The sequence below is a fragment of the Pholcus phalangioides genome, unplaced genomic scaffold (assembly GCF_987345545.1).
Source record: "Pholcus phalangioides strain wild (caught in Gottingen) unplaced genomic scaffold, Ppha-v1.0 ptg000042l_1, whole genome shotgun sequence".
NCBI classification, from domain to species: Eukaryota; Metazoa; Arthropoda; class Arachnida; order Araneae; family Pholcidae; genus Pholcus; species Pholcus phalangioides.
This window is the reverse complement of record NW_028301628.1, coordinates 35579265-35602209: the sequence shown is the minus strand read 5'-3', so window position 1 is coordinate 35602209 and position 22945 is coordinate 35579265. Positions and strand designations below refer to the sequence as shown.

General features: G+C 37.5%; 1 protein-coding gene across 1 annotated transcript in view; it reads right to left on the bottom strand.

Annotated features, from left to right (window-relative positions):
- The window catches only part of LOC149064944 (orexin receptor type 2-like), a 135807-nt gene that overhangs the window by 61712 nt on the left and 51150 nt on the right, over window positions 1-22945 (bottom strand). The window lies entirely within an intron of this gene.

Genomic DNA, 22945 nt, shown 5'->3' with positions numbered 1-22945 from the left:
CCACAGTCTGGGCCTACGCAAGTCATAGCAACATGCAAAAACTACAATCTCAGCAAAACAAGATCCTAAGGTCTCTTGTGAGAGCAAAATTTTTACGGGGGAGCTGACATCAGGAAAGACCTGGGTACACCCCTTATACTGGACTTCATGAAGGAGCTGTCTATGACCCACTATGACAAACTACAGAACTCTGAATATGGCCACCTCAATGAGATAGTGGATTACGACCCATTACACAGAGAACAATATACCATAGGCCAAAAAAGGGTATTGCACTCTGACTGGACACTCTACTGATAGAGAAAATTATGTTTCCTATTATAATTTTGTTATAAATATTTTCGAGGAAAAAAAGAATAAAAACAAAAATGAATTGAATTAGGAAAAAGAGGAGATGGATTTGAAAATATATTTATTTATACTGTGCATTTCTATTTCTCTTGTTGTGTATAGGTCATCCTATTATATCCCACTTTATCTACTTTATCACTGGAGAACTGGAGAAACCGCGAGACACCCAGGCTCTGTCGCAAGAAGTTTTACTTTATCACTGGTATATTGTACTCATTCTTGTATCCGTATGTGTTATCTATATGTCCTATATGTATTGTATGTGTTATATGGTTTTTGTCTACCAACGATTTTTGAAACATTGAATATTTTAATTTTTCCCCCAATTCTGATCTTTTGGAACGCATACTACATTTGTACTTTGGACATGACGTTGGACTGGACTTTTGTTTACTCTACACAAACACACACTCATGCTTTACACATACACGTACAAACTTGTCTTTCTCCTTCACAACGCCTCAGAAAGGCTGTTTGTAAGTCGTCCGACAGCCTCATTGGGCTGGGAAATGACGAAACAAATTAAATTCTGTTCTTGTACATTTTATTGATTCGATTTCATTGACTGAATCTCATTGAAAAAATACATTTTGCATCATAAAACTAAAACAACATATTTATTTTATATTGTATTTATGAATGGATTAAGTTTGATCCATTCGTAAATACAATATGAATAGATTGAAGTTAGTCAAGTATTTATGAATGATATCAAATATTTTCCGTCATTTTATGTACTGAACAGTTTCTCAGCCAGAACAGTTTCTAAAAATCAATTTTTATTCAATTTCATTGATATGTCAGGCTATTTTAATCATCCGCGCTATATGTTATTTCGAAGAAATGTACGATAATCTACTGACATAGGGTAGTATATACAATGAAGCATGCGCGTGCCGAATTTGAATCAAATCAATGGTTAAATTATGTTTTTAATGATATTTCTACTAGGCATAGTTTTTTCGCCATGTTAAAATGCAAGAAACTCCTTATTATTCATATATCAAAAGTTTTCCTTATATTTGAAACTGAAAGAAAGTTCGCAAAAGTCCTTGAACCGAAGAGTGGAAACAGCTCCCATATCGCGTTCAAATGTCATCGAAATTTCGGAATAATTTTTCAAGAAAGTTTCCTAATCGGAATTTGATGTCGGAGACCGGCGTAACCGTCAAATAAATGATTCTCTTTTCGTGTTTTTTTTCCCCTTTTTTGCACTTTTTCTATAATTCCGCGTCTTCACTGCAAAGAAAAAAAACCCCATAAAAATGTCTTGCGGTGATTTTCTTACTGTTTTTAATAACAACCGCCGAGACATCATTAACTATAAATACCTGCAGGTTACATTAGCGGTGAAAAAGCTATATTTATATCAAAAATTCTCTCTCATTTTGGTTATTTTCATGTAAAAATGTCCGCAGTGGTAAATGCCTGCTCATTATATGAAATGTGAATATCCCTGTGCATATAAAAGTTTTCGGAAAATGTGTCTGGTAACCTTTCTTTATCTTTAATCTCCTCATTACAAAGAATTACAAGAAAACATTTCGCCGACATCGCTTTATCAAGCCATATTCCAAAGTCAACTAACTTTCTTTTTTTTTTGGAAAAAGTAGAAATGTAGAAAAGTAAATAGCTAAACATTCAAATTTTTCGTATTACTATTATTTCTGCTACTATAAAAAAAATAATAATAAATAAGTATCAATAGAATTCGCTGAATCCGGTTTCGACACAATTCATATTTAAATTATCCTTAAGGGATAAAATGAATTTTTTTTCACCCTGTAAAATACAAATATTTACGAGAAACATGGTACACATAAAAGAAAAGCTTTATAAATTATTTATGTTATTTTTCTTTGAAACGTAAAAAAGCTTCTTAAACATTTCGGGGAAAAAAAGCCCTAAAAGAAAATATTAAAATTGCGCTCATAAGCGAAATGGTCTTGATTCCCGATGGAGAATCCAATGATCAAAGTGATATTACGTTTCAATTTTATTTTTGTGAAAAAACGTTTTTTTTGCTGTGTGTTTTTGGTTTTAATTCCGAATACGCCTTCGATGTGGATTTTGTTTTTTTCGTTCTTTTCATTAAAAAAAATTCCTTTTGTTATGTAACTGGAATAAAAATGTTAGAAAATCGTGGAAGTGTATGAAAATCCAGTTCAAGTTAATGATTCGTTTTAATTCTTTTGTTCTTCTGGAATGGGAGGAAAAAATCGCATAAACCGTCTGTGTAATGGAATCCGGAGAAATAGGATGGAAGTAAGTCTGTGGAATCTCATCTGCTGTTCTTTCATCTCTGTTTCTTTTCCTTTTTTTTTTTTATTGCTTTTTATATATATGTGGATATTTTAGATTCTTATCCATTCTAAGATGCGTTCTTATGAGAGGATTTTATAATCTAGAACAATGGTTCCCAACTTTTCGTGGTTGAGGAAAATAATGAAAAGGTGAGGGTGGGGCTGACATACCTTTTGAAATGTGTACATAGAAATGTATGAGGGCTTTCTTGTGGCCGTAGACATGTGTACAAGGCATACGTAATCCATGAGATGCGCAGAAAGTTTGCTTACCCTGTTGAAAAATGGTAGTAGTTTGCGTATCTCGAAAAATGCGTACTCAGCTTTCTAATACCAAGAATGTATGTATAGGAAAATTGCTCTCACCTGGATATGCGTACGAGATTTATGCGCCTCTAGAAATAACTAGAAGATAAGCATAACCCTGGGTATGTAGATCGCTGCTTACTCCAAGAAATGTATAGATGACATTATACTCAGAATTGCGTACGTATCCTTTGAAATCTCAAAGGAGTTCGTATCCTTAAAAAAAATGATTAGGAAGCTTACTTTTTCGAGGACATGCATAGAAGGCATGCATGCACTCATGCCCTCAGAAATGTGGAGAAGGCGTGCGCGCCCTTTTGAATTCCAAGGAGTGCGTATCCTAAAAGTGCCATAAAGATGCTTGCCTTTTGTACACATAGCTGCGAAAGTTGTATCGCAAAACCCTAGAAATGATTAGAAGTCGTGCGTAAACCTGGCGATACCTCAAGTGTCTAATACGTACGCATACATATATCTTCCTCACCATAAGATACGTATATATCGCTTGCGTAGTATGGAAAAAGTTTCACCGTAACGCACACAAAGCTGACTTATCCCCGCTCCCCCCCCCCCCCCCGAAATACGTAAGTATCTTGCTTCATCTCAAGAAAAATTAGAATTCTACAGGAAAAATTAGAAGAAAGATTTAAAAATTTGGGCTGTGGAATTTTCAGCCACCTCCACAGGAACTAATTAATAACATATACAGTGGAACCTCTCGACATTAACGGACCCCATTAGCCGACGACCAAATTGTTCGTCGGCAAATGGGGAAGTACGATATACATCAGACCTTGTTTATACGACTTACACATTTATACGACGTTGGAATTCTTTCGCAATCGGTTCCTATACAATTAATGTTGAAATGCATATATTCCTGCGTATGTAAAAGCTATACACCAGTGGTTATGCATAATCACCGCTCGTCTCGATATATGAAGAAAGTTTGATAAAAATTTCACTACATTTGTCGCTTTTAACGTCGACTATTCGTAATTCCTAAATAAAGTTGGAAAGTTTGTTAAATATGGAAAAAATTATACCACCTTTTCTTTTCATTAAACCGAAAAATTATAGTTCCCTGTACATGGTACATGCACTGCACATATTTTGCTATAAAAATTAAAATAAGTGTGGAGAAGATAAAAACATAAAAACCATTATCAGTCTTGGGGGGCGCGGTAGCTCCCCCCCCCCCAAGATAAGATGCTCGTCTAAAGTACCACAGGGTGTTTAGAGGTGTCGCTAGTTTGATACCCGGTTCGTCCTTGTCAGACTTTCCCCTGACAGGGGTACAACAAAAACAGGCGACTTGCCCGCAGCAAAAAATTGCTACCCATCGAGGAGTTAGCGCACCAACCTCTGGATGAGTATAAAAAACAAGCCTGCCGTTCGGAATCGGCAATAAATTGTAGGTCCAGGTCTAATTATCCCTCGTGTGCAGAAAATGACCGCGGTGCGACAAAAATGATCGAAATTATCAGTCTTGTAATGCGTTGGCTTTTTTTCACACGTATGAGCATGTGCTAACAAAACTGATATCACCATTCGAATTCACCATCCTGGATCATAGTCACGCTCATTTTTATATCATATCATACTCACCAAATACAGCTTGAGATTATGCATAATCTTCATTGGGTATGATAAATTCTCAGTATATGAACAAAAATGAATACATTAGAGTTTGAAAAAAATATATATTTTGCGTTATTTTACGCTAACGGGGAGTTAGTTAAACGGGATTGGGGATCAGAACAGCGTCCGTTAACGAGAGGTGTCTGTTAACAGGGAGTGTTCCTTTAGTGGAGGTTCCACTGTATTGATGACAACTGATGCTACTAATCTAATTACATATGAAAATAAATGATGCGATATGGATAAATGATCATAAAATTTACCATACGATGAGTAAGATGCTGCAGATGTATCATGTTAATAGTGATACGATTAATGCAATATGAATATGATAATGAAGATAAGTAAATAATGATGAATAATGTTACACTTGTGTGAGGTAAATAGGGAATATATACAGTCTATACCGCTTAAAGTGATCACATAGGCACTCGGGGTTTCCGATAGTAATAACCTAATATAATAAATAACCTAGTTGCAAGTACAATGCAACTTGGTCATTTGCAAGTACAATGACCATACATGCCGTTTGCTAAAACGTGATGTTAGGTAAATGTTATAGGTAAAATATTGTCAGCAAAATATTGTTCAAATGTCAACAATCTACAAAACATCAAACGCAATTTTCGACTGTACTTATTTTTTGACAAAAAAAACAAAAAAACACTTCAGTGTTCAGTTATACACTGATGTCTTATACATGATGCTCCAGATAATTAATTCTTTGAAATATAACGTATATATATCCACGGAGATAGTGGCTTACGCACACGCATGGCACCAGAGGATTCACGCGAAAGGTCGTTAAGTCTTCAAAGAATGACTATAAAACGCGCGTTAAGAATGTTGCATTATGCATAATGACGTGGAAAAGTTTCTTTTTATCGGAACGCTAATGCGATGTTGTTCGACGATGGGTATTTCACTTGGCGTGTTATTCATGGTATAAAGTCATCGGTTACAAGCTCCAGTAAACAAGTAATGTTCTTTTAGGATGTTTTTCTTTCCCCCAAACACATTGAATAATTTATACACATGTATAACCATTTTTGAAACGGGAAGGAAAGTGTCATATCGCTTGAATCTTATTCGCATATTCTCACCCGTTTCGAAGCCTAAAAAAAAATCTCGGTTTCGAGTATTTTATGAGTCTATTATGGTAAACACTACCAAAAAATTCATAAATCAATCATATATGTATATTGAAGTGTCGTGATTTAGATGAGCTCGAGAAATACTTACTCGCATGTGCGCATGGTGGCCTCGGCTGTCGTAAATATGTTCGTAAGTGAATCCAAAACATTTGAGAAGCGGTCTCCAAATACTTTCGGTCATGGATCTCATGGTCATGGAAGTCTTGGTGTCTTTACCGTGGAGCCCAATTACAGCAGCACAGCAGAAACTACAGCCACCTAACAGCGAGAATGCTCTCATACAATGAAGGACATTTTATCCGGTACTGGTAAATATGATGAGATAGCAATGTAATCTACTGGGCTGCAAAATAAGTAAAACAACGTTTCACACCCCATCGAGAGATGGCGCCACAACTTCAATTTTTCTCAAATCGTTATATTACTGCTGCAGTCTACCAACGTTGCAGCTGTGCTTCTTCGTGTAAATTTAATTTAAAATTTCTTTTTAGGCAATTTATTTACACTCGGTGGCCAAAGAATTAGGAACACCCCTCACTCAAACTTCGATTCGTCCGTGTAGCACGTGCGCTGACGTAATAAACCGGATTTGCTGATAAAAAACTTTCTCCTGGTCAGAAGCACTGGTTAACGTTGAAATTTGTCTGTTCATGAAGAACACGAGAGATTTGAATGGCTTAGAACGCGGCATGATTGTGGGTACCAGAAGGGGTGGTTCCGGTATCTCCGAAACCGCTAACCTTCTTGGATTTTCTCGTACAATAGTATCTCGAGTCTCCAAAGAATGACAGCTAAGCCAAAAACTTCGAGTGGAAAGCGGAATAGTGAGCGGAAATTGCTTGTGAATGAAAGAGGTGTCAGGCGACTGACACATATTGTGTGCAGCAACAGAAGAGCTACAATGCAACAAATTGCAGCGCAATACAAATGAGGGTCATCGCAAAACGTGCGCATCATCGCAAAACGATCATCCGTACGCTCTAGAAAACGGATCTTAAAACGAATTGGTTTTAATTGCCGGCGACAAACAAAAGTCCTTTTGATTTCGTTGCAAAACCAAATTATATTACTTTTGTGGGATAGAGAACGACCGAATTTTGAAGTGGAAGAAGGTTGTATGCTCTGACGAGTCAAGATTTCCTCTCTGTGACGTTGATCTGTGTGTGGCGTAAGCAGCACGAAGCCATGGATCCGACATGCTACATGACAACTGTTCAAGCGGATGGCGGCTGAATCACGGTCTGAGTAGCAGTGTATTATCTTTGTCCCTTATTTCCATTGGAAACATCCGTCGATGTCAGCGCCTACTTCCAAATCGTTGCTGACCACGTTCATCCATTTTTATCCATAATGTTGCCTGCTGATGATGGGGATATTTCTATGAAATATATGCTGTTTCATGATCGACTTGGGCTCGTTTATCCTCCCCCCCCCCCCGTCATTTGGCGGAATGATTCGGATTCACCCTGAATATGTACACAATGCATTAGTGCGATTGTGGGAGACAAAACGAGCTTTTGCGAGAGCAAAATTGAATTGATAGCACAGGCGGATACCGGGGGGGGGGGAGGCAGAAAGGACGATCACTCCCCTCCTCGTTCCCCAAAATAATTGTACTGTTAGCATAGACGGGAGGGTGGAGGTGGAAAAAATCCACCCCCCCCTCCGTTCACAATGCAACCGCTCTTCCCGTTCGAAGAGCCTGTATGCGCATATGATGAATAGTAGCATGTATACAGTATCGTATAGATACTGTACTGCATACATGATACTGCATACTGTATACGATACTGTATACATGTTGCTATCGATCATTCATCGCTAATTAAGCAAATTGGAACAGCGAGAAAAAAGCCTAGAGGAAGCAAACGTCGCTACACACGTACATGGATCACAGCGGATTCTACGGCCTGATTACGATATTAAGTACGGAAATGATTGTCAACAAGAGAGAGAACACCTTCTATCCACCTACATAGTCTTTCAGCCTGGTAACGATAGAAAAGTTGGTTATACTTCAGCTTCAGAATACGCAAAAACAAATGTTCAACGAGAGAAAAAAAATTTAAGGTTAATCCCGATAACTATAAACACATTTTTTTCCCCATGTAGCGATACCGGTCCGTTACGTTCTTAGCAAAAGTGATAACAATAACTTTATCCATGTTTCTAAAATTTGGCGTCGACTGTAATAATAAGTAATTAAGTAATTGATTACAACTTGTCATCACAATCCATGAACGGCATATGCGAAAATTATCAAATTTTCATCAAGAAAGGAGAAAAAAAGAGAGAGACCAAATGATGAAAATAAAAAACGTAGCGAGAGTGGCGATAAAGAAAGTAAACTGCCATACTGCGCCTGCGCAAATACCGCAAGACGCGTAAAATCGAATTTCATTCGGATTCGTCGGTCGTCTACTACTACTTCACCAAACACCAACTCTGGCCATACCGCTATATTGCAATTTACTGCCATTAGTGAGATGGGTTGGAAGTGAAGGCGCTGTCTATCGGTGGTCGCCTCGAGTTCGTTAGGGAAAATATCTTATCTACATCCTCCCTTGGGTTCGAACCCGGGACCCTGACAACAACCTTCACGATGGTAGACGAGCATCATACCACCATGCCCCTCGGGCACCGGTCGTCTACTGCTACTTAACCAAACACCAACTCTGGCCATACCGCTACATTGCAATTTACTGCCATTAGTGAGATGGGTTGGAAGTGAAGGCGCTGTCTATCGGTGGTCGCCTCGAGTTCGTTAGGGAAAATATCCTATCTATATCCTCCGGGTTCGATCCCGGAACCCTGACAACAACCCTCACGATGGGGGTAGATCTTACCACAATGCCACTCGGGCACTAATTTGGATCGGTCGTCTACTGCTGTCGCCGGAAGTCACTCGCCGTTACAATCACTCGCTTTCTGTGCAATGGGACCATTCTCGCGAATACACGTGGCTTATTCACCGCTTCAAGTCACTTCCAGTGGACAAACGACCTCAATCGATATTTGGCGCAATAACGGTCGCAGTGGAAGCCCCTTTCCCCTTGGGAAACCCTCTTACATTTCTCAAAATTACAGAAACAAATATCTTTTTCCTTAAACTATCGCTTGTCTGAGATACTTTTTCCAATTATTATTTTTTCCCCCTCAAAAAAAAGGGGGAAACATTTCTATTTCACCTTATGCGCATTCTTTAATCTGTACAGAAATGTCAGGAAAATGTGGAGGGGGAAAAAACGCTCCAGTTTATACTTCAAAAAAGTTAGGGTTTCCTCAAAGACGTGGAAAAATAGATCCGGAAAAAGACTTCATATATGGTTTCTTTTATCTATCACCATGTATCGGATGGGGAAAAGAAATCGGAGGAGAGGTGGAAATCTCGAGGACAAGGGAAAAAAGAAGAGGAATGTTCCCTGAAATTGAATTTCGTGCAACGCGTCATCTCTTTTACGCTTTTTCCCCACCGACAAAGACGAAAAAATGTAAGTTTTACAACGCTGGGGAAGAAAGCGAAAAATAAATAAATAACGGAAGAACAAGGAAGGATAAGTATAGTGATAAGGAGAAGCATAAGGATGAAAAATAAACGCTACATCTGAGAAGTTACTTGATGCTATCTAACAGCCATTTTTCCAAAGAAAGGATAAAAAAAAAAATCCATTGATCTCTCTTCTCGAGTATGTTTTTCATATTTGGATGCGTATGTGTTTGTGAGCGATAGCGTGTTTTTGATCTTGAAAAATGCCCATTTATACTTTTTTAGGAGACTTTATCATATCATTTCGATATTTTGAATGGATTTTTAAAGGGAATGTTCCGTAATATTTATATAGGCAACTTTTTAAAGGAATGTGTTTCTCAAACTTAGACGTTTAGGAGTGAGATATTTGGGTTGTTCGATTCTAACGTGGTTTTCGATTGAAACGTTGTATGTAACATAATATGCTGGGTGTACTGCAAGTGCTAACGCGGTCTTTACCTCATCAACTGCCCATCGTAGAGGTATAGTTTCAAATTAAAAAATGCTGTGGTCAAATATAAACCTGCACCAGTTTCAAGAGTGAAAAAAGAGTACGTCTCAGAATAAGAAAATATAAATGTTTATACGGTCCCTCGTTACTGTAATTTTCAATTAGAAAAGTGTTGCCATGTATGCTAATTCTTGAGGCAAACAGAAAAAATTATTTCAAGTTTCTAAGCGCAATATTTGCTGAGATATTTGAATTCAAAAATCGACTAAAGTTATGAAAGGGTAGCAAAAACTAATGAACAACGCTCTTTTCCCTTATTTATGCAGTCCTTTCCGTACTTTGCTCCGATTTTTGAATTCGAATATCTTCGTGAATGTATAATGCTTGAACACACCCTTCTCACCCCTAAGGGTATTCAGGTAACTTTCGTAAACCAGACGCCGCCATCCTACTCAGTACAGATCCGACGGAAATAAAACCCGAATCGAGAACCAGTGGAGCCAGATTCGAAGTGTGGTACCAACCTTCTTAATGTCTGTGATGTGGTTTATCTTTGATCACTAAGACATTGTATCTTTGCTGAAGATACAATAACTCGGTGAATGTTGCAGTTAGAAACATGATATTTTTTCTGTTTAGCTCGGGAGAGGTCGGTCAACAATGATAAGTATTTTGGTACGAACTGCACTTAATTTTGCCACCTGGTTGATTAAACTTGATTTTTTTTAAATATGTCCAGAACTTTCCGCCCTCCCTGTAGTATTTAATTTTGAATCTAGCAATTCTTCATGGCAGATTTCTTGACAATCCTGACTGAAATGTGCTTTTACTGAATACAGCGACACTTCATCCTTAGAATTGTTCTCGAAGAAACGAGATTACTATCAAATATGCATAAGAACACATTCACGCACATGCGTACTTCGAAGCCATCGCATTTCCTTTAAACCTATAGCGAATTCCAAACGTTTTGTCATTGGAAACTACTCGGCGAAGCATTATCATTGAATGAAAAACCTACTCCCAGGCTAAAGGCAAAAGTATACAGAACAGAAAGCTTTAGTTTGCCGAAGAAGACAAAGCATAGATCAAACAAGCTACTTCCTGGTTTTGGTGCAAGGAAGAAAAGAAAGCAGCTCCATATCATATTTTGCCGTTCCCTTCCACTTCACCCGTGAAGACCCCGTACAAGAGGATCCTTTGCTATTCTCTGCGGATCCTTCGCGTTTGTTATTCCTTTGTCCCCGGGAGCTGATAGTTTCCTCTGCCTTTTTTCCCATTCTCCAAGGACAAAAAGAAAGCTGGCGAAGAAACGCTGTTGGCTGTGCCAAACAGATAACGCACCAAACCTCTCTGTTTTCCCACCAATTTTTCTTTTATGTTTCCAATAAGTAGATCGAAGTGAACTAAATACTAGATGTATTTACCCAGCTATCTTTTGTGAAGTACGTGAAAAATCGCATTAATACCTCCTGGGTATTATTATTATTAATAATAATACTCCTAAGAGAGAGAGCTAGAAAAAGCCACTGTTCCTTATAATATTTAAATAATGACTGAACTTCTCCGAAATTAATGTATTTGTCTAACACTCACGTTCCCTCTCGGACAGAAGCATTTTTTGAAGTATTTGCCATTAAAACCCATTATAATTAATTTCCTTGAAGAGAAAAGGTTTTACTTCTCCTTTTTTTTCCATAATGACACTTGTCTATTCAATTCATTTCTTCATTAATGATTTAATGTAAATCCATTTATACCTCGTTAATCATTCACGTCTGGGCTTCGAAGAATAGAGATTTCTATGCCTGTTGTGACCTTGTATTTGTATAAGATACCTGGCAATATTGAAAACGCCATTTTGGAAGAAAATATTGATTTATATATATTTTTTTAATTTTTATGAAAGCCCCATTTCTTGCAACTTCCAAAACAGGCCTTGTTTTGTGTCTATATGTCACGGAATATTTGTTAAATTTGTTATTGTGTATAATCACCGGTTATTACGCATACTTACCAATCGTCTTGGAAAGTTTGATAAATTTATGACTTTTACCGGTGAATGTGCATATTACCCAAACGTCGTCGGTAAATTTGATAAATACTGAAAACATTATCGCTTTTAGCGGCGATTGTGCATAATAACCAAGTTCCGTTGATAAATACTTGAAGTTTATTGCCTTTGTCTGTGATTATGCCCTAGTGTAATTGGAGAGTTTGATAAATATGGAAAAAAAAAATCCAAATTAATCTAGTATGTACTGTGAGCTCTAGGCTCTGTGAGTAAAAACTTGTTTCTGATGTTCTTGTCCAGATTCGAACATGCGGACTTTGACGGTAACCTTCTGGGAAGGTCCACGGGTTCCAATCTGGTCAAAAACATCACAAACAAGTTCTTTACCTACCGAGCCAGTGGCGAGCACCGCCATTTTGAAAATTGCCATATGGCGATGTATGACCGGACTTGGTGGGCTGTGAAGCAGTGTGTGTGTGTGTGTGTGTGTGTGTGATGAATATAGTCGGACCCCGACGCAATGATAACAAATTTTGCTATTGTACCCCGGAATTAATTATCATGCATAGTACGTCATATAGTACGATTTATCATGTTTGACAACAACGTTAGCCTAGTATGTGTGATAAATATAGTCAGATCCAAATATACTGATAAATTTTACCCTATATAATGGTACAATACATGTATGAAATATCAAATATATGATATAGTACGATTTATAATGTTAAGCAGCAACGCGACGTTTGGGTATTATGCATAATCACCAGTAAAATTGATATTTTTTCAGCATTTGTTAAATTTACCAATGACGCTTGGGTGTCACCGGTAAAATGTTAAATTTAGGAAAATTTTTGTCAAATTTACCACAATCCTCATGATGCATAATAACCATATTTATCGCATTTACCGTAACATATATATTGCGCTTGTAACCAGAATTACGTCCACTTCAAAGCTGCGTTGTCGAGGGCCGTATTTTGGAGTTTTTTCCGCCCCCCACAACTTTAAAATTCAATAAATTCATAACGGGGTTCTTTGTTTCCACCTAAAATTGCCACCGTTTTAATTCTGCCACCCGGGGCAATTGTTCCCCAACCCTCCAGTTCCGGCCCTGGCGTTGCCTCACCTTTATTTTTGAGTTGATACAAATACAAATACAACGCCACAACAGGCAAATTGCCCAACGAGGTGGCTGACTTAAGAACATCATGGATCCCCGAGCCCTTTTTTACCCTACCTACGAGCCCTACCTACTACTGCTACACCACACATGCACCCCGCCCACAACCCCCCGCGGAACCCCCCAACGAATCGGTACATGCGGGAATATGTGTGTACGTGTAGTGAAACATGACGTGAAGTTTGTTCCTGTGTAATGCTTGTTATGTGTCGTGCTGCCATCTGCCACCAGTTTTTTTTTTTTCTAACTATGAGTGAAGTGTTATGATTGAATGATTTATCGTTGTAGGACTGTTGCTCTCTGTGGCGAGACTTTTTAACGGGGAGATCGGCTCGCATTTGCGCCTTGAAGTTGGAAACCACAGAAAACCAACTTCAGCCGACCACCACTGTGGGGTTCGAACCCGGATCCTCGCATCGCGAGTCCGTCACTATAACCACTCGACCACCACAGTGATATGCATTGATCTCATATAACTATTGCTGTATTATCGGCGTAACGTATTTGGTTTGCATTTAATTGCAACTATTCAATATAATTTACATCGATTAGAAATAAAACGGGGGCCAAGTACAGGTACTTGAGGGACCCCACATATAATTTCCTAAAATGAACGGGTGTGATTAACAATTTTATGTCTGCAATCATTGAGTTCAGAAGCATACTTTGAATTGAATAAAGTCTAAAAATGATGTGCATAAATTTGTTTGAGGGGCCATATACATAAAAAAAATTAAGAAATTAAATTTTTATACATTCCCCGCAAGCTAAAAGTTCTAGTTATCGGAATGTAGATCCCGCTCCAAAAATTCATTTCCAAAAAATTTCATATTTTTTACATGAAATTCTTACCGAGATATTTACTATATAAAATCACTCTATGTTTTATTATCACTCAATTGACAAGTTTTCATTGGCTCAAAAATTGTTGTTTCTAGAATCCGTACACACAAGTAGAAAAAAAAAATGTCAACACAACCATTTTATTATTTCATTCATAAATAGAAATTGCATTTTTGACGATAATTTTGATAATCACATTTTTGGAAATTATTTTAACTATTGGATTTTTGACAATTATGTTCTGACAATTATTTTGACATTTACGTTTTGAAAAGTACATTTTTTACATTTATATTTACGTTTTGACTATTACAGTTTGAGTTATTTTGAGTTTAATTTACGTTTCGCAGTGTGTGAACCACACCTTCTATCACTGGAGACACAAATGGTATAAACTTAATTAAATATCATTAATTAAATAATATTAATTAAAATTAAATATCTCCGTTAATATTGCATTTAAAAATATTAAGTTTTTTGTAAACGACTTTTCAGAGGCACATTTCAATTTTACAAAATTGGAAGTTTTTGCACACAGGGTCCACATAAAAAGTTAATTTTTCTGATGTATACGACGCTTGGAAAAAATTTAAGACATTTTAATATAACCGCATGTCATTAGAAGTAACGTTTGACTAATTTTGTAACCGAGATGACGATCACAGACGTTGGAATTCATACAAAGATGGTATTTACACAAAATATTGTTTTTCCCTCATTATGATCATTAACAATTTAATGTTATAGTAACCGTTATAATGGTTATAAATATAATTTTTGTTCTCAATTTATATCACCTTTAATGTTGTTTTTACAAAAAGTGAAACTAAAAATTACTCTATTTTGTAACAATTCTTTTATTTTTTTATATTTACAACATTTTAGTGATAGTTGGTAATTTTGCCAATAGACGACACTGTAAACGACAATTAGGAACGGCAATTTTCTCGACGATACAGTGTCAACTTGGCTATATGAAAGTAAGATGAAATACTTTTAGGGGGTGACGTCATCGTGCCCCTTCCTAAACTTCGAAAATTCAATAATGATAATCAATCAAATCATTGTTGCTTATTTATCTCACTAGTTTTTATGTACAAATTTGAAATTTTATACTTTTTAGTTCAAAAAAGTTTCCGTGAATTACCGTGACCGTGAACAAGTGATACAGAGCGCCGTGAATGAACTGCAACGAAATACTCGTAACTTCAATATTTGTAATGTTTTGTAAATCAATACGCTGCAGTATTATTATTATTATCGAAATTTAGAATAAAAATTGTACAACTTTGTTGTTTTGCACGAAGGGTGCTCAACATTTAGGAAAATGCCGAGCACTTAATTAAATGATCTGGAACTGTGCCGCACGCTACTCAAGCGATATGTGAACGTGCCGAGGGCAGCTGGAGTGATCTGGAACTGTGCCGCAGGTCAATCAAATAATCTTTAAATGTGCAGTGTGCCATTCATGTGATCTGAAACTACGCTACACGTCTCTTCAGTGATGAAGATTACAATACATTGAGCGAAAGCTCATGTAGGCATTGAGGGAAATGAAATGGCGGATAAATTCGCGAAAGAGGATACAAAACATCAACTTGAAAACCATTTAATGAAATTACCGGCATCCTACATTAAAAATCTGCTCTCGCAAGAAGTGTCAGAGAAATTGCAACACCATTGGCAAATATGCACAACTGGAAGAAAAGTCTTCGACGTTATACCAAAAGTGGCTAAAATGAAAGAAGTCATGCCGAGAGAAATATTAATGTTCCTCACAGAACACGGTCCATTCGGTGAATACATGCAAAGGTTCAAAATCAGCCAGACCAGCACGTGTAGATGCGGCCATTTGGGAAGCGTAATACACTATGTGACACAGTATGAGTACACAAAGAGATACCATTTAGAAGCGCCACCAAACGGACGAGAGATCTTATGGAAACGGAAAATTATTTAACACGCAAACTTCATCTTCTTACTTTCCACACAAGTTTTCTCCTCACCTCTTTTGAAATCCCAAGCTGCGGCCTCCAGCCCTTATATGCTCTTGGACACACGTGCAATATTTCTCCGTGGTCATTGGGTTCAGCTATCCATTTTTAGTCAAATAGCTCGTAAGTTACATCAACTTGATAGCTGTCTTCATAGGGAGAACGACGCGAGTAATTTGATACTTGCGAGCACGGGGCACGGAAGCCACTACTATTAATTTTTGCTAATTTTTCTGAACACAACCATGCCTCTGAGAGCATGTACGTTTTACAGTAATTTATCAGTTTAATATCAAGTCATTCACGGAAATTTTAGACGATATAAATATTGAGACGAAATACTCTCACAATACATATTTGGTGATTTTTTGAAAAAACATGCTCGTATTATTTTCATAAATACTGGAATTTAAAACAAAAAAATAATTCTACTTTTTATTAATTTTAAGACTTCTCAGTAAAATCGGATTGTCTTTCTCATAATTCTCTTTTCCTTTCCAAAACTAATTTCGAGAAAGTTCTTCGAGAGATTAGTTTCGTGGGAAGATGTTCTATTTCAAATGTTTTTCTTCAGAATATATTTTCATTTATTTACGGAAAAGTAAGGTCCTTAAACGTTTGCTACAAATCTTTTTGTGACAGCATAAGAACGAATTATTGGAACTTGTTCGCCGTTTGACAAATTATAACGCGAGATTCTCCGAAAAGAAACGAAACACAACTACGATTCACGGCGATTTTTCCGACACGGAAAGATAAAATTAGTATTTGTTTCTCATGAATAATGAATGAGTTGGCGGCAGTTGTCGGAACTACATGAATCATGCGAATTTGAGTGCGTTAAGGCCTATGAATCAGTTATTACTCGATTTTACATATTCCTGATGCTCATAATATCACAAACGAATCTGGCATTGGTTTGTCAGATTGGCTTTTAGATATCAAGATAAGTGAAAATTAAATTTGAAATATAAGCAGCATGCAAATCACATTGAGACTGCGTTATAAATAAATACAGTGGGTAATTGGTAAAGATATTTCAGTGATTTTAGAGTCGTTTTGGGGCATTGATCCCGAATCTGGCCTTTGCTTTGCCCGATTGGCTTTGGTTTTCGCGGTAATGCGTACCCTCAACACTGTGATGTGTGTGCTGCTTAGGGGTTACGTATTAACATTCAAGTTTAATTTTCACTTTATCCGAAAAACTAGAGCTAATCTGACAAAAGCAACGTCAGCTTCGGAATCTGCGCTTTAAATAAACTTGAAAAAATTTCCTACGTACTCTCCGGTATTGCCTGCTCCGTGGCCATGTATTAGTTCACTCTTACCAAATGACAAAAAGCAGGAATGTCAGTATTGATTCCTGATTTTGGTGATAGATTACACAGCTTAGGCGCCAAGTCTAAGAATCAATCAATTTCGATTATTTAATCATTTTCTGTGTATTTACATTGCTTTTTGAAAGATAGTAACTTCTCTGTGATATTTACCCTGTCCTACGCCTAAGATTCATCAGTGTGGCACCGCAAGAAAAAACTTAAAAACAACCCCGTCCCCTAAAATTGCCTTCTTCTCAAGGTTTTGCTACCACGTCTAGTCCCGATCTCGCTATAACCTGTCTGTAAAACTTGACAGCATCGTGAGGTCCTTCCAGGCCTTCTGATATTCTGGTACTCCTGGATCTAATTGCAAGAACCAAAAATAGATAAAGCCTTCCAATTCGCATACATACGTACGGAAATCAGAGCATTTCCCGGTATTTTATGTTTTCTAACCCTGTTGCCTACGTAGTCATCATTGAAAACCACTCCCCTTCCCCAGCTTTATCATCGAAAAAGCGCCCCACAGGTTTAGTGGTAATATTCTCGTCTTCCGCCATGGGATGCTACTGTCAGGGTCCACTCCATAGGTTTGAGGCCTCCGCACTCTGCTTGTGACGTCAGTAAGTAGTCCATTTTCCCAAAGAAATATTCAGGAAAAAAAAACCCTGATCATCGTTGTGAGGAAAAGAAATGGTCAGGATCAGAATTGGCGATTTTCATGTCTCGCGTCCAATCACTGCGGTATTTGTGAGCCAATCAGGAAGATTCTACGCTAAAATAAGAAGAAACGAAATAGGATGCTGTGTTTCAAAATGTGGCAAACAGTACAGAGGCCTTCCAACTCTAGGAGGTGCTGGTTTGACCCGGCGGAAGAACATCGAGAAAACAAATAACTCCATCGCTTGGAAATTATTGGAGTTGCGGTAAAATTAAGGGTGACCATACGTCCCGTATTTCCCGGGACAGTCCCGGCCTTCTTTTTTTTCTGATCGTCTCGACTTTTTTGGCAAAAGTGTCCCGGTTTTTCCCGTTTTTTACATGACGCATACTTGGATTTTAATTCTTTATTGAAGTCAAAGATTGCAATTATTTTTCAACTCAAAAATTGTATTATGATAATTACAAGTTACAACTATATAAAAAAAACATTTATCTCCCACATTTGTCTTGTTGAACGTTTTATTTCGAGGAATTCATTTTAATCCACTGCAATTTGATGTAACGCTTCGTTTCTCGCCATTGCGTTTTTCCCGTGATTTCAGCAATACTTGGCAACTTTGTGCAGTTTTGGCGTTATTCTTGGTGATTTCCCGTATTTGGAATCCCAATTTGCCGTATTTCTGTCGAGGAAATATGGCCATCCTGGGTAAAATAGCCTTGTCATCAAAAAGCATGCGAAGGCGAAGCCCGCATTCCCCATATTGGTGCAATAACTGAATGACCCCATCCCCCCGTAATTCAAAAAAAAAAAAAAATTCCTACGTACTCTCCAGTATTGTCTGCTCCGTGGCCTCATTAGCTCATTCTTACCAAATGACAAAAAAAATGTCAATTTAGACTTCAGTTCTGATGATAGATTACACAGCGTAGGTGCTTAGTCTAGGAAAAACCTCTTCAACTGAATCGGAAGAAATAGCTAACACATATCGGGTACACGTAATGTACTAAAAATAGGAGATCAAGTATATAGGAAAAATGTGTAGGCTGCTCACTCAATATGTTATCCACAAATAATTGGTGCGTAGCGTCTGTCACGAAGAGACATTTAATTACCTAGAAGTTCTCACAAAAATAGAAAATAACGTCGCGACAAAAATTAACTGTTAGAATTCCAACATTGACATCTATCGAGTTTCATGTTGACGATAATTTTATTATTCGATACCTAAAAGGAGAAATTCTATTCCTGAGATAAACATGTCAACTATATAGCGGTATTTCTTTAACCTTACATTGCGGGCTAAATTAAACTTCCCACGAAGCCCGCGGGCTAACAAGTCAAATAGTGGTTCGTATTCTCGGTTATTATACAGGGTACTCCAAATTTATTGAACACCTTTTGTTCGCTCTGAATTTATTTCGTTCATTAAATTCGAATTTTTTCTTTCCATTTTTAAATAATTTTCTTTATTAAACTAATCAATTTACTCATACAAAAATTTTGACACGTTTTTAAGACAAATAAAATTTAATTGGTCGAATGGTCGACGCGTTTCGGCTCTACAATGGAGAGCCGTCATCAGGACCTCGTGGTCAGAATTCACACAAATGAGTCCTGGAGGGATGTTTGTGTGTCTGGTCTTCCGGAGAGTTGGCCTTTGTATTTGCCGCGTCCGAGTTGTCTTCTTTGGATGCGCATTGGGGCGTCATCTGTTGCAAAGTGGTGAAAATTCTGTCCCGACTGAGGTTAATAAAGCCTGTCCAAGCTGACGAAATAGGTGACGTGTTTCTTCCATCATTAACGAGAAAATCATGGCATGTTCTGTAATAATATGTCTGTTTTTGTAATAATAATCAACTTAACTCTTTTTGATCAATTATTTCATTTTATTAAATCTGAAATTTGTCTCGATAATTTTGAAATTGTTTTTTTTTTTCATAATAAAAGTTAATAAGCAGTTAATTTCTAGTGTGAAAAACAAAAAGGGAATGGTAAGAATCATCCCCCGGGCAACACGGCTACACTTGTATCCTCGTGGGGCCATGTCGATTGCCCTGAAAACAGTAATGTAAATTAGTGGTCATTCGAGATACTTCCGAAATTTTAATTGTCCTTCAAATTCCTTCAGGAATTTTAGTGGGCCACAGGTTCAGAAAGGTAGAGAAACTCTGGTCTAAGATTCACTTCGATAATGCTATAATTTCTCAAAAAAAAAAAGAAGTCAAATAGTTTCTTTTCTCGGGTACTTAACAGAATGTAAAGAAAGCACTGTTTCTCAACGGGACGGCCAGAAAATCAGTTTATAGGGCAGAGTTTCGCCCCAGAACCATAAACAATATGCAGGGTGACCATATGATACAAATATCATGAAATATCCCGTATGTTTGAGTAATTTGGGCGTCCAGACGTCTTTTAAATTCCTTCTTTTTCCCTGTATTTTTAATGAAGCTCATTTGAATTGGTAATCGAACTCACACATGAAAATAATTCTTATTGCTTATAGGCTACATTACGATAATTATGACTATAATGTAGATACTGATATCACATCATGCTTTTCATGTTCAAAATGTGTTGTTTCCGTGATTTGCGATATAATTGACAGCGTTTGGAGTAGCCCTCTATTTTACTCTCTATGGCAGCCAATTCATGGCGAAAACTGGCAATTTTTTCATGTTTGGTTTCTTTTTTGGCGAAAATTGTCATGTTCCGTATTTATATCTCGCTTTTTTGTATCCCTATATATTGGTTATTTTTGTATCCCTATATATTGCTCGATATATTTACGGATTATATATATATATATATAATCCCTTATCTGTTTATTTCGTTTTTTCACGGACCATATACTAATTGCTTCATCAAATTGGTCTTCCACAAATTTTGATTGGAAACTCAGCTGAGTAATTGATAGCTGAGTACAACAGAATAAGATGAGGAATTGAAAGAGGTTGATTATCCATAAATTATCGTTTTTTATATGTCATGAGCTTAATCACTTTATAATTATAATGACCGCAACTAGGATCATAATTATAAATTTCCAGCTGAGATATTTATCAATTCCACACAGCGTTATTTTTTTCACAAAAAATAAAACTACTTACTGCGCTGTTTTGCAGTAGCCCCTGCTTATTTCAATATTTTCATCATTTTGCTTATTTTAGTGATAGTTTGTAATTTTGCCAATAGATGGCAATTTTAAGTAAAAATTAAAGGTGTTTTTAGGAGTGACTTTATCGTCTCCCCCACCCCCTCGAACAAATTCGAAACTCCAATAATGACAATCATTGAAATCATGTGCGTATTTAATGTTTTTGTCTCACTAATTTTTGTTATATACAAACTATTTTAAAATTTAATCAAAAAATGATTCCAAAATCTTTCCATACAGCATAAACGCAACGAAATACCTCTTCAATATATAGTAATGTTAATAATAATACTGGGATCAATTTTATTTCATCATATTTCAAACAAAAAATTTACAAAATTATTGTTTTACACCGAAAGTGCTCAATGTCTAAACTTTAGGAAAGTTTAGACTACTTCATTGGTTTGAAAACACGTCACGGAGCACTTAATTAAATGATGTGGAATTGTGTCGGACGTTACTCAAATGATATGCAAATGTGCCGCGATTCATGTAGATGCTCTGTAAATGTTCTGTGGGCTTCTTTAGTGATGTGGAAATGTGCCGCGAGTCACTTAACTGATTTATACAATGACGCGGGCCTAGCTCACATCCTGTAGGACTGTACTACGGGTCACTGAAGGGATATATAAATGCGCCTTTAGTCACAAAAGTGATTCTTAAATACACTCATGTCCATACATAAAGGATAATGCCAGCTCCGGCAAATAAAGGTTCAGAAATAAAACAAACGTTACTTATTCATAAAGCCCATTTATTAAACAAAAGATAAACAACAAAAACGATGGTGTATGTATGATACCATTCACATAAAAACTACGATTTTTGCTCCCTGGAGCAATTGCAAAAAATATCTCCTTTACAGAAACTTGCTATTACATGGTTGGTATGATGGTTAATACATTGTATGTCTCCCATGCGATGAAATACAGTCCGTACAACGCATGCTGAGTATCAAATCATCGATCTGATCTTGGGGAAGATCACTCCACTCAGCAAGCAAGCAATGCTCTCCGAAGTTCCGGTACACATGTAGGAGGTGGTTGACGGGCTGCAACTCGGGGGCCAAGCATGTCCCACACATGCTCTATCGGATTCAAGTCAGGTGAGAATGCTGGCCATTCCATACGGGTTATATCCTCAGATTCAAGGCATTCGTTTACGATGTTTGCTCGCTGAGGACGGGCGTTGTCATCCATAAACACAAATTATGCGCCCATGGCACCCCTAAACAAACGTGCATGTTGTTCCAGAATGATGTCCCGATAAATATGGGCTTTCGTGGTTCCGGTTTGAACATGCAGATCTGTTTTGGAACCCAGTATACTTCCACCCCAAACGAGCAATACTGCACCACCGCAACGGTGTCGTTCAATGATGTTGTCTTGGTGGTAACGGGTACCTGGCGTTCTCCATATGAAAGGCCGACGTGAATCAGACTGCAAGCTAAACCTGGACTCGTCGGAAAACATCACACAAGCCCACTGTGACGATGTCCACATTGCATGTTCTCTACTCCAGGCTAATCGCTGCCGACAGTGAGTTGCCGTGAGCGGAACACATCTGACAGGCCTGCGAGCATATAGACCAATATCTCCCAAACGTCTGTACACGGTTTGCCTTGAAACTGGTGTACCCGTGGCTGCAGATAGCTGACGAGACAGGTCGGATGCTGTGCTCCGTCTGCTTCTTTTGGCGGTTACTGCCAAATACCGGTCTTCATTCGGCGTTGTAACTCGGGGGCGACCTGTACTGTAACGTCTACTGACATTTCCGTTATCTTGGAATCGTTGCCAAAGCCTAAAGATGACACTTTGGGCAATTCCAAGTTCCTCGGATACTTCCATCTGAGTCCGCCCACATTCCAGGCGGCCGATAATTCTACCACGTAAAAAATCATCCACATCCGTACTCTGTATCATAACTATTCGCTTATGGCACTGAGCACCTTACAGAAATCTTGTGAACAATTTCACTTCTTTGCCACCATTCGTTATATACCCCCCTCTTACACTCTTGTCATTGTGACGTACTATCGG